Source organism: Mus musculus, chromosome 10, assembly GCF_000001635.26.
Source record: "Mus musculus strain C57BL/6J chromosome 10, GRCm38.p6 C57BL/6J".
In the NCBI taxonomy this organism is placed as follows: domain Eukaryota; kingdom Metazoa; phylum Chordata; class Mammalia; order Rodentia; family Muridae; genus Mus; species Mus musculus.
Genome location: NC_000076.6, coordinates 78,484,821 through 78,498,177, shown reverse-complemented (window position 1 = coordinate 78,498,177; position 13,357 = coordinate 78,484,821). Strand labels below are relative to the sequence as shown.

At 47.0% G+C, this 13,357-nt stretch overlaps 1 long non-coding RNA gene across 2 annotated transcripts; it reads right to left on the bottom strand.

Moving 5' to 3' along the window:
- Positions 1-43: 43 nt before the first annotated feature.
- On the bottom strand, positions 44-11,483 carry Gm30232. 2 transcript variants are annotated; one of them, XR_003948915.1, is made up of 6 exons: positions 11,023-11,483; positions 10,149-10,676; positions 8,539-8,863; positions 6,430-6,584; positions 1,564-1,712; positions 44-205 (listed from the first exon to the last, which is right to left on the bottom strand). It is a non-coding gene; the product is annotated as a predicted gene, 30232 (long non-coding RNA). The 2 variants fall into 2 exon arrangements; XR_380601.4 differs by lacking the exons at positions 44-205; positions 1,564-1,712 and adding an exon at positions 4,656-4,716.
- Positions 11,484-13,357: the final 1,874 nt, after the last annotated feature.

Here is a 13,357-nt window from a genome sequence, read left to right as displayed (position 1 = left end):
CCACTCGAGCATAGCAGGCAGCTGAATGCAGGGCGTTCTCGCCAGTGCCGTCTCGTCTCGCCAGTGTGGTCAGTCCGTGCCCCAAACTGGGCCCCTTGACAGATCAAATCTGAGATGATGCTGGCTTATGTGTCATCCTCCTCAGCTGGTATCGGCTCCAGGGCTTCCCCACAGAAGTAGGCCAACGTAAGTGAGGTGAAACCATCTGCAGGAACCAGTAGTGTGTCACAAGCATAGGGGTCTTCCTGGGGCAAATGTCAGGGGCACTGTACTAGGTGCAGCTGGGACACACAGCGCCACAGACAGACGTAAATTCTCCCCAACTGCAAAGCCACCCCACAAAGATTACACGATGGACCGCAAAAGTGATCCCAGGAAGCCGAGCAATTGGAATAGAGGGGAAGGGTACCACCTTTTCCCTAGTCTTCCTTCTCATGAATTCTCTAATAGTAAGCCCTACTTAGACCAGATGGGGACTGTTTTATCTGCATGTTATAGGCCCTAGCCACATTGATTGGCCCAAGAATAAGTGTGTGGTTCTAGTTCACCCTGTCAGGACTAATCTGAGACTTGCCTGACAAGCTGTATGGCTGAAGTTAAGAGGGTTGGGGGGGTTGGGAGGGTGGGGGCGTTGAACATCTAGGATCCAGGCTGCAGAGAAACTGGACAGTGTGAATGAGATCCCTAGGACGGAGATAGGAGATAACCAACTCCAGTAAGGCGTCTTCTGACTTCCGAGTACACTAATACACACAAATAAATGTGATTTTTAAATAAATCCCAGCTGGATGTAATAACATACACATTTAATTCCACACTTGGGGGGGGGGGGGCAGAGGCAGGAGGATCTCTGTGACTTCACAACCTGATCTACATTATGAGTTCCAGGATAGCCAGAGCTACATAGTGAAATCTTATATAAAAGAATAACAACAAAGAGGAGGAAGAGAAAGAAGAGGAGAAGGAAGAGGAAGAGGAGGCAGAGGAGGAGGAAGAAGAAGGAGAAGGAGAAAGAGAAAGAGCCAGGCAGTGGTAGTGCTGGAATAAGCCTTTAATCCCGTTACTCAGGAGGATGAGGTAAACGAATCTCTATGGTTTTGGAGCCAGCCTGGTCTACAGAGTAAGTTCCAGGATAGCCAGGGCTACACAGGAAGAAAAAGCTAGGAGTGGGGGAGCAAACACCTCTAACCCCAGCACTCAAGAGGCAAGAGTAGGTGGATCTCTGAGTTCGAGGCCAGTTTGGTCTAGAGTGAGTTCCAGGACAGCCAGGGCTACACAGAGAACCCTGTCTTAAAAAACAAAAAGAGAAAAAGAAAAAGAAAGAAGGAAAGAAAGAAAGAAAAAGAGAGAGAGAGAAATCTTAATCTCATAAAAGAAAGAGTCCAGGGTCCACACAGCCTTAGGGTTCTCAGTTGCAGCCAGCCTACCTTCTGCTTCACTTTGCATGGCATTCCAATCACTTACAACACACACAGCAGGCACCGAGGCCCAGACACTCCCAGAACCCCCGTGTGGGATCCAGCAGGTAGGACCAATGAGGGCCCCTTTGGGGAGGGCACTCACCAGGCCCTCAGACGTTGACATCCACTCCACCTGCATCTGCATCTCCCTGAGGTGGAGTCAGCGCCGTGGCTGGTGCCACACGGATATCAGCAGCAACCAAGTGGTGTTGGGTCCTCAGGCTTCTCAGCACCCATGCCTGGCTCCTCTACCTGGAGGGACACAGATACAGGCTCTCATCTCCCATTTGCTGTGGGAGAGGCAGTAATGAAAAGGGGTGGGCATTCCCACAGGTGTTGCTGATGAAGCTGTCTCCAGATGTAGGAGACCAAGGACAAACTGCTGTCTCAAAAAAATAAAACAGGGTTGGGAAGAGTGCTCGGCAGGTAAACGTATGTCTTAGTTAGGGTTTTATTGCTGTGAACAGATACCATGACCAAGGCAAGTCTTATAAAAAAAACATCATTTACTTGGGGCTAGCTTACAGGTTCAGAGGTTCAGTCCATTATCATCAAGGTAAGAGCCATGGCAGTATCCAGGCAGGCATGGTGCAGGCAGAGCTGAGAGTTCTATGTCTTCATCCAAAGGCTGCTAGTGGAAGACTGACTTCCAGGCAACTAGGGTGAGGATCTTATACCCACACCCACAGTGACACACCCATTCCAACCAGGTCACACCTATTCCAACAAGGTCACACCTTCAGATGGTGCCACTCCCTGGGCCAAGGATATACAAACCATCACAGCGTACTTGCAGATTAAATGTGGTTCTCCACATATTGCCATGGCACACACACCAATGTGTACACATATACACAAAAATAAATATTTAGCTGGGTGGCAGTGGGGCATACATTTAATCCCAGGACTCAAGAGACAGAAGTAAGCAGATCTCTGAGTTCGAGGCCAGCCTGGTCTACAGAGTGAGTTCCAGGGCAGCCAAGGCTACACAGAGAAACTCTGTCTCAAAAAACAAACAAACAAATATTTTTTAAAGAAAAAAAGATATTTTTAATTAAATTATAAAAACCAAGCCAAATGACCTGAGTTTGATCTCTGGAATCCACACAGTGGGAAGAGAATAACTCCCACGGTTGTCCTCTGACCCCCACACTCACAATGTAGCTCACATGCCCCACACACAAAATAAGTAAGTAATAAGTGAATGCAAAATTTTAAATTAACAAAATAAAGCTGTCACGGTGGCACACTCCTGTCAACTAGTACTCATGAAACCGAGGCAGGATAAGTCGGAAGCCAGTCTGATCTACATGTTAAGATTCTCAAAAAAAAAAGAAAGAAAGAAAGAAAGAAAGAAAGAAAGAAAGAAAGGAAAGGAAAGGAAAGGAAAGGAAAGGAAAGGAAAGGAAAGGAAAGGAAAGGAAAGGAAAGGAAAGGAAAGGAAGCATGGTGGCACACACCCTTAACACCACCAGCAGCACTTGGGAGGCAGAGGCAGGTGGATCTCTATGAATTCCAAGCCAGTCTGGTCTGTTCAGTCAGCTCTAGGCCAGCGAGATGTGTGATCACCTGCTGAACCTGATGACCTAACACAGGGGACCCACGTGGTGTTAGAAGAAAACTGATTCTTCCAAGTTGTCCCTGACCTTCACACAAACACTGTGGTACACATACCCACACACACATTAAATATATAAAATGTTATTTTTTTTTAAAAATGTGTTTTAAATTATGTGCATGCCTGGTGCCCTGGGAGATGAGAAGAAGACATCAAACATCTATAGGAACTGAAGTTACAGACATCTGTAAGCCACTGTGTGGGTGCTGGGAATCAAACACGGGTCCTCTGGAAGAGCAGCCAGGATTTAATTGTTGAACCATCTCTCTAGTCTCCAGTATTTTTAAAATAAATAAAAAGAGCAAAATATTTGGAATTTTTAAAAAACTAAATGTAGTCCTCCAATTCTGGATACTTCGGATCCCTGGTAAAAAGAAATATGTAGGCTGGATGTTGTGACACAAACCTGCAATCCCAGCTACTGGAGAAGCTGAGGCAGGAAGACCTTTTCCTTACACAGCCCTCAGGTTGCACATGTGCACAAGCTTATGTGTGTGTGCACGCATGTGTCTGTGTGCATGGAAGCCAAAGAACCACCTCATACGTCATTGCTCTGACACACTGTCCATCTTTTTATTACTGTTGTTATTGTGTCATTTTTTGAGACTGGGTTTCTCTGTGTAGCCCTGGTTGTCCTGGAACTTGCTCTGTAGACCAGGCTGGCCTCGAACTCAGAGAAACACCTGCCTCTGCCTCCCGAGTGCTGGGGTTAAAGGTGTGCACCACCACTCTCCAGCACTATCCATCTTCCTTTATGAGACAGGGTTCTCCTAACTAAGAACTTGCCAAGAAGGCTAGGTTAGTTAACCAGCCAGGAGTTTGCTCGTGCCACCTCACCAGCACTGGGACTACCTGTGTACCACAAAACGCCTGGCTTTCTTTTCTTTCTTTACCAACCGAGCCATCTGAAACTGGAGAGCACAACCTGAATAAATCAGTGTGGATCCTAAAGATAGATGGAACCCATACCAGCTGGGAACACTTTCAGGCTGGGGATGCTGGACAAAGAACAGAAAAAAAAAATCACTCTGTGGACTAGGGTGTTCCCTCTAGGGCAATGGTTCTCATTCTTCATTGTGACCCTTTAATATAGTTCCTCATGTTGTGGTGACACCCACCCCCCCAGCCATAAAATTATTTTCACTGCTACTTCATAACTGCAATTTTGCTACTATTATGAATTGTAACATAAAAATTTGTGTTTTTCAATGGTCTTAGGTAACCCCTGTGGAAGGGTTGTTCAGTGCCCACCCCCACCCCACCTCCAGGGTTCACAACCCACAGGTTAAGAGCTGCTGCTCTAGGGTGACCCTAGGCAGACCTGGGAGCAGGAATCTGTGTGAGGAGGAACCATATGAAGAAGGGGAAGCCCCACCCACCCAGGAAACCCATGGTAAATCTCTGTGCCTCCTAACACAGCAACAGAGCCTCAGATGTGGTAATTGTCTGGGGCTGAGGCAATAGGGAGAAGAGAGACTTCCCTGGGCTCTCTAGATGACCAGGGAACCCCAACTTGGAACCCTAAAGGAAAGAGTCAGAGAAGCAGGTAATACCTTTAGTCTCTTGACCTCTGGGCATTCTGAGTTATTCAAGTCTGTGTCCACCTCCCCCATCAGACTCTCACCCTTGGCCATGTTCCTTGGGGAAAACAGGAAGAAAGAGACGTGAGAAAGTACACTAGAGAAATCTAGCATGGGAGGAGGATTTAGGGTTCAGTTCAAGCAGAGGTCATAGAGGCAGGTAAGGGGTCAGGAATTGAGGAGGGGTCCTGGGTTGTTGACAAAGATTCCAATGATGGATAGGAGGATAGAGATAAAGTTGCAGGAAATCATGTCAGGTGGCAGTCAAAATGTTTTCTCTTTCCATCTGTGTGTGCAGGTGTGTGTTTTGGGTGCACAGGTCTGAGGTTGATAAAGAGGAATCTCTCTTAGTCATTGAGGCAGGGTCTCTCAGTCAAACCAAGAGCTCACTGATATGACTAGACTCACTAGCTTGCTCTAGGGACCAGGACTCCATCTTCCAAGTCAGGCTGCCATGCCCACTGAGCATTTAAGGATTTTATGGCATTTATACAGGTTCTAGGGATCCAAACAATGGTCTTCATATCTGCTCCACACCTCACATCTGAGGTGGCCAGAATCTTAAGGTGAACTCAGAGTGGAGAGTAGCACACCCAATGGAACATGGATACATGAGGATAGATGAGACAAACTGCAGGGGACAGAGGAAGTTATCCTCTCATAACTTTGATAAATGAATTATCAAAGCTCATGGAAGAGGAGTTACTCTCTCGTGACAAACGGGATAGCCAGGCTTGAAACATCAGGATGAGGAGTCAGGTGTCATGGTGTCATAGGGAAGGGTTAAGATCAGAGTATGGCTATTGGTGTTGAGGAATAAGTCAAGTTGAAGGCTTGGGATTGAGGATCACAAGGGAATTAACACAGGATTGGGTGGAAAAGGGGTCTGAGGTGAGGTCAAAGGTACAGGTGGGTTGAAGCCAGAGATGATTCAGGAATCATCAAAGACACAGTCCTGGTCAGGGACAGGTTGAAATGACAAAAAATCTTGAAGTCAGCAGTCATGCAGGAATAAGGATGAATTTTGAGAGGTTAGCTCAGGATGGGGTCAGGGAAAGATATGAGTCAGGAAATGGATAGAAATAGAAAATCAAGTCAAGGAATAAGGGTTGGGGCAATCCCCAGGAATCATGGGGTCATAGGTCAAGAAGATTAACACTGAAGACCCAGATGGAGTCTGTAGTTAATATGACCGAGGTGGGTATGATCCAGAGCTTACAAGGACCCCACAGTTGGGGATGTAGAGCACATGGGGTTCTTAATTCATGCCCAGTGCATCTTGTCCCACAGGCTCCCTCTGACCCTTGTGGCCAGCAGCTATGTCCTTGTGTAATGCAAAACCCTCAGGGAACCAGAGAGTGCTGTGTTCTCTCGTTTGCACCTGGCAACCATGACACTCAGGATGAAGATGATAAGTAGAAGGACAGCCCCTGCCACCAGCAGTGGCAGCAGTGGCACACTCTACTCTGGGGGCTCCAGTGACTCTCCTGTAGGATGGAAGCCGCAGATGAGCTTCAGCCAAGTAGCAGGGCAGGAACGAGTGAGCAGATTTCAGTCATGGGCAATGCTCAACTATAAGCAGGGCTGTAGCCTGGACTACAAGTAAGGTTTTGATTTTAAGTGGCTCTTACCCAAGGGTTGACTTAGCTATGCAACAGAGCTTCAGCCAGAAGATGGGGCTTTACTCATAGGGCTTCAACCATACTATAGGATTCAACCATCTCTAGGGCTACATGCTCTAATGTACTACCCTCTTTTCTTCCCAGCTCACCTCGCACATCCCGAAGTGAGTATGGGAAATCAAGTCACTCCACTGCTGACAAGGCTCCCAGGTAGTCAGCAGCACTCTGGGCATGAGGGAAGCCGTGGTCATTCTCAGCTGATTGCAGACAGAGCCAGTTGTCAATCTCCAGCATTACTACAGAGCTGTGGGAACAGAGCAAAGGGGCCCAAAGGCTCAACACTTGTCTATAGCATCCTAGACACCCAACCTCAGAGAGCCACATCCATCTCCACTCTCCATGCCTCTACCACCCACCCAGCTCTCAGCTGGCATCCAATTCCACTGTCTCTCCCAACAGATCTTATTGGTCACAGTGTCTCAAAGCTGTGAATTCAATAATGTCTTCATTAGCCCTGGTAGAGTCTATTGGTGTAGCCCTTTGCTGGGACAGTGTACCATGTCACAGTTTCTCTAAAAGCTTGCTTTTTCTCCTCTATCCTTCTTTGTGGTATTGGAGATGAACTCGGGGCCTTGAACATACAAGGTAGGTTCTCTACTACTGAGCCACATCCTTTACTGTCCCCCAGTCCTTAGGTCTCAGAGAGTCCTTAGATTCCTTCTTCATCTCCTTCTCTCCTGCTTCCTTGACTCTCTCTTCTTTCCTTCCAATGGCCTCCAATACCCAGTTGTCTTGTATGCATCTTCAGCCCTCAGTCATCTCCTGGGGTTCCTCCCCATACTTCAAGACCCCCTAAGAATAGCAAGCTCCAAGGTTAAGCTCCTGCTTAACCCTATGTCCTCATCACTAAGCCACTTTAGCCAAGAAAGGAGCCATGTGTCACCTCAACCATCTACTTGACTTCTGCCTGCATCCAATCAGAACCTACAAACCACAGTATCTCTAAAGTTCAGCCCTCCTTTCTTTGTCAGGGCTCAATCTTCAGGCCCTGGTCTACCCTCAACAAATGCCTCTCCCACTTCAGGTTCCCCCTACCAGGTCACTAGTGAGCAAGTTCTACAACTTTCATGAGATGAGGGGGAAGGGGAAAGAAGAGAGTGGGGAGGAAAGAGAGTGAGTGTCAGGGGTGATAGTGCATGCCTGTAATCCTAGTAATTGGGAGGGCTGAGTAGGAGAACCATGAGTTCAAAGCCAACCTGGGCTACAGATTGAATTTCAGGCCAATGCCTATAAAACACAAACAAAACAAACAACAAGAAGAAAACAACAAGCAAGCCAGAGAAATGGCTCATGGTGCAAAGTGCTTATCATGCAAGCCTGAAAAACTAATGAGAAGAGAGAACTGACTTCACACTGCTGTCCTCTAACCTCTACAGGCTTGCAGTGTCATAAGTGTCATGGCACTTGGGGACCTACACACACACACACATCATACACACAATAATAAGTCCTTTGTTGCCGGGCATGGTGACGCACACTTTTAATCCCAGCACTCGGGAGGCAGAGGCAGGCAAATTTCTGAGTTCGAGGCCAGCCTGGTCTACAAAGTGAGTTCTATGACAGCCAGGGCTATACAGAGAAACCCTGTCTCCATAAACAAACCAAAAAAAAAAAAAAAAAAAAAAAAAAAAAGTCCTTTGTTTTGTTGTTGCTGTTGTTGCTTTTGGTTTTGTAGACCAGGCTAGCCTGGAACTCAGAGATCCACCTGCCTCTGCCTCCCAAGTGCTGAACTAAACGTGCTCGCCACCACTGCCTAGCAATATAAATACGTTTTAATTAAAAGTTATTTTTTTAAAGCTTATACATGCCTTTAACTGCTCTGAAAACAGCCTGCCTCTCCTGCTGGAGTAGCACTAGCCCCACGGTGCAATTTTGCAATGCCACCCTCTCACCCATCCTGTAGCCTCCCTACTCTCTCCCAAGCAGCACAGTCTAATATTTAAGAGACATTTTTCATTGTCACTGCAAGAAGGTGCTCTCACCTGCATTTGAAGAGTAAAATCTCAGTGCTGCAGCTAGGCTTCCTGTAGTGTGCACAGGATGAACCCCACCCATAGCAAAGAAGTCAACCCGACAGACACTGAAACGCCTGTGGAAGATGCATTGCAAGAGCGCTCTCAACTAAGAAGCATGAAACAGATGGTCTGGATCATGGGTGCTCTAACCACTGTACCCAGCCTTGGGCCACAGTCACTCACCCGATCACCTCTAGACCCAGCTAGATTCAGAGCTGTATTCAGAGCCAGGGCTTAGCTGGGGAAGACCATGGCCTGGACACGTGCGTCCAAGCAGAAGCGCAGTGAGTTGTGCAGAATAGCACTAAGTTGCTGCAGAAAGTCGGCAATGGAGCACAGCAACTCTTCAGAAGGCAGAAGAACTGTGAGGACCAGAACCCCTCAAGCCAAAAGGACCCGGACCTCGCTGGCACAGTCCAGCCAATCCCAGCCACACTCCTCAGTGTTACAACCCTGGTCACAATGGCCATCTGCAAAGTGGTCGGTGCAGTACTTCTCATAAGCCGGACTGGGGACAGAGAACACAAAGTTAGAGATTCTTCGGGTCATCTAAATGCACACACAGGGAAGAGCAGTACTGGGCAGTGCTGGTATGGGGTTGGCAGGGTTGGGGGAGATGTTCTTGGGTATGCTTTCTGCAAATGCAGTAACTGGCTGCATAACCACAAGTTCTGTGTTCCTAATTTGAAATAATTGGGACTAAAACTATTTCAGAGTTCAAATTAGAGTTTTAGAATATTTGCACATACGCTTAAATATTATATATGCAAATAAATGCAATGAGTTATCTTTTTATAGATATTTTAAGGTAAGATCTCATGTATCTCAAACTGGCCTCAAACTCCCTATGTTAGTCAGACAGGCTGGCATATACCTCTAATCCCAGTACTCCAGAGACAGAGACAAGGATGTCTCTGTGTGTTCAGGGCCAGCCTGAACTTACATAGCCAATTCCAGCCGGGAATTGTGAAACCCTATTTTTAAAAAAGAAAACAAAACTATGTAGCTGAGGGTGATCTTGAACTTATCATCCTCCTGTTCCACCTGCTGAGAGCCAGGGTTACAAGCACACAGCACCTCTCACAGTTCAGGCGGTGCATGGGACCAAAGCCTGGCTCTGTGGATGTTAAGCAAGCATTCCATCCATTGAGCTACATCCCCAGCCCACTATGCATAATTTATATAAGGCACCTCAGGGATGAGGCCCAAGCCTAAAGACAAAAATACACATACACAGAAGTAACTGTATATTTTTATACAGTGCCTGCCTTTGGTGGTTGTTTTGTTTCCATGCCGGGGTTTGAACCAAGGGCCTCATGCCATCTAGGGAGGTGCTCTGCCACTGAACTACACAGACCAACCTGAGTCTGAATTTTGACTGTAACTTATCAATGAGGCAAATGATGAAATTTTCCACTGTGGCATCATGCCCGTGCCCCACATAACTCAGGGATTCAAGTTTGGGATTTGGGATACTCGACCAGTATCACTATAACAACTATTGACTGAGCACCTGTTTCGGTCTACTGTTTTGCTTTTTGTTTGTTTGTTTTTGGGTATCACTGTGTGGCCTTGGCTGGCCTAGAACTCACTATGTAGATCATGCTGGCCTTTAATCCCTACAGAGACCTGCCTGTCTATGCCTCCAAAATGCTGGCATTAAATGTGTGAGCAACTAGACCCAGCTTAATTTTTAAATTTTTAAGAAAGACAGATTAACAAGTCCTAAGTGTGGACAGATGGAATGTGTAACTGCAGGCTGACAGAAGCAAATGGGGGTGGGGAGGGCTCACTTGCAGGTGCGGCCACCAGAGTAGCAGTCAAAGTTGTCATAGAGACAGGCTGGAGAGCTGCAGGTCTGGTCGCACCCGCTGTTGTTGAGACGCCAGTACTGCAGTGCCTCACACTGCCTCCAGGGGTCGTCCACGTTCAGCGAGCAGTCACTGCTTTCCCGGCCACAGCCTGAGCTGTTGCACTCACGCAGTTCTGGTCTCCTCGCTTGGCCTGGCATGCTGCTCACGGGCGGGGACCTCAGGGGCTGCGGAAGGGGTCTCACAACACGGTCCTCCCCAGCCCGGAGCGCATACACAGCGGAAGAAAGGGACAATCTGTACAGGTAGGCACGAGCCCCCATGCAGACAAGGGGCAGAGGCGCAACTGGTGTTAATAGCTCCTGAGGGTGACGCCCTAGAAATCCGGCAGGAGGGCCCGGACAGCCTGGGAGGACAAGTGCAGCGTGGTCCACTCAGTGGAATACTCACTGGGCACTGCAGCTCTCGGCAAGAGCGTGCCACCCACTCACAACGCAGACCCCAGAATGGCTAATGGTGAAGTGAGGGGACAGAAAGAGAAAAAAAAATGTAGTGAGAAGAAACAGGAGGTTGGAGTGGAGGTCAAGACTTGGAAAATGATGACCCCCCACCCCATTCTCTCCAATTCCAGCAACCTCCCCTTTCCTCTACTGACCTCACTTTGAAGATAAGCTATACCTTCCCCCAGGAGGCAACAAAGCCACGTCACAATTTCACTAAGTTACACTCCAAACCATAATTCAGCATCTCAGAACCTCTTTTCCTTCTACTTTTCCCTTATAGACAGACATATGCTTCCCTAAAGCCACGGGCCTTTTCTTTCCCCAAGGGTTCCACCCCTACCAATCACACCTACCTGGACACAGTGACAGGTGAAGGTCAGCCCACCTCCACAGCCTAGGCTGGGACAGCACTGGCCTCCATGCTGACGTGGCTGGGACTCACAGGGGGACAGAGCCCATGCTCCACCCACCTGGGGCTTCAGCCCAGCAAGTCATTCTCAAAGAGGAAGCCTCCATAACCAGGTGGACAGGCAGAGGTGAAGGAGGCCACATGATCAGAACAGGGGCCACCAGGGCCACTGGGGCTGCTCAGACATTTGTCCACATCTCGGGCATAGCGAGGACCAGCAAAGCCAACGAGGCAAAAGGAGGAGAAGGAGCCCACGCCATCCTGGCAGGAGCCACCATGGAGGCACCGGTCTGCAGTGAGCAGGAAAGAAGTCTGCCTATGCCACATCAGCCTGACCTGACCCAGCTGTGCTTTACGCTGGAGTTCAATATGTAGATGAGGCTGGCCTTGAACTCAGAGATGAACCTGCACTCTGCCTTCTGAGTGCAGAAATTAAAGGTGTTTTGTGTCCCAGCCTACAAGGGACACTCTTGGTGAGAGATCAACCTCCCTCCACAAGATGCCCTCTGACCACCATATGAATGCCATGGCTCACGTGTGCAACACATATATGAATAAATAAATGTAAAAACTATTCTTTTTTTTAAAAAGCCCCTTTGAGCCATAGAACTGACCCTACCTATTCTGAAGTTCAGAATCTGTGGGTTCAATCAGTAGATGAACAATAGTGAAAATCAGAGATTACCCAAGGACAGAACATGCACACTATTTTCTTGTTATTTTCTAAACAATAGAGTATATCAAACACATACATGCCATGTATATTGATGTTGGTATGTCAAGCCATCTAGAGGGACAGGCTAGATGGCTTTAGCAGGTAAAGGTGCTTGGCCACCCAGGGCTGCCCGCCTGAGCTCAATCCCTGCAACCCGCATGGTGGATGAAAAAAAATCAACTCCTGCAGGCTATCCTCTGGCCTCCACACTCTAATGTAGCATGTGTGCATTCCTTCCCATCCCCTCTTTCTCTCTCACCTTCCCTCCCTCTCTCTAATTTAAATTAAAAATGAAGTCTGGGTTGATGATACGACTCAGCATGGATAAAGCCACCAAGCCTAACATCCGGAGTTGGAGCCCCAGATCCCACAAGGTAGAAGGACTATACTGTCCTATGACCTCCACACATGCTACATCCACTGCCACGGACCACCCCAGTTGGGTATGGGGGTCCCTGGCATGAGGGTCCTTGAAGCTAGGTGGGTAAGGATTCGGCGGTGACAAACAGAAACAAACGCAGAGGCAGTTTGAATCTGAGTGTATTTTGCAGCTCTCAAGCATGGGATTTTACACATTAAAAAAAAAAACAAACATTACATCTCTTAGAAACTGTATCCAGTGAAACAATCACAAATACCAACAAATAGCATTTGGCACAGTAAAGCACAAAAACCATCCAAGCATTACAACTCTGAAACTATGTATTCAGTGAATCACAAACAGAACAGGTGACATCATTATAAATCATCAAAATATAACAATTCTAAAAGGATGTATTCAGTGGGGGCTGTCATCCGAGGCTAGTGGCATATTTCCAGGAGCAGGTTAATAAATCTTTAACGGTCAGTGCCCTTAACCACTGAAATAACTCTCCAGCCCCATGGTCAATTATTATTTAACATCTAGTGCTTGATTTTTTTTTTATAAATCTTCAATGTATAAATTTAAACTATTTTAATTCTTTCTAATTAAGGCTTTCTTTACCATATACCAAAATCCACCTCCTATTACACATGTGTAGCCATATGAAATTTTATTGTTGTGAAAGTTTTCATCTATCTTAATACTTTTGTAAATGATTTAGAAAGTAAAGCATTGGTTTCCCCGGAGATAAGGTCATGTTAGTGGCCCCATCTCTAGGGATGATTTCTTACCCATTATTCTCACTTAAGATCTTGGCCTAGGCTACCAGGAACATGTAAATAAGAAAAGAAATAAGAGGAAACAAAACAGATAGATTGTCATGAGAACTATGGCTCAGTACTTTTTTCCTCCGGCAAAGAGTTCCACAACCAGTTCCAGGAGGCCTCCCCCTTTTGAGGTCAATCGCCTCAGTCTGTGGAACTTGTCACACAGATCCTACTGGAGGTGGTGTGGCAATACATGCTCACACACATGCACACAATAATAAGTAAATGTAAACATTTTAAAATAGAAGGTTATCTAGAGATGATTTAAATAATCTGGGAGGAGATGCAGAGGTTATTTGCAAACATTAAGCCATTTGACAATAAAGGACTTTAACATCCTTAGAGTCTGTAATCCATGGAGGCTCTGGAACTA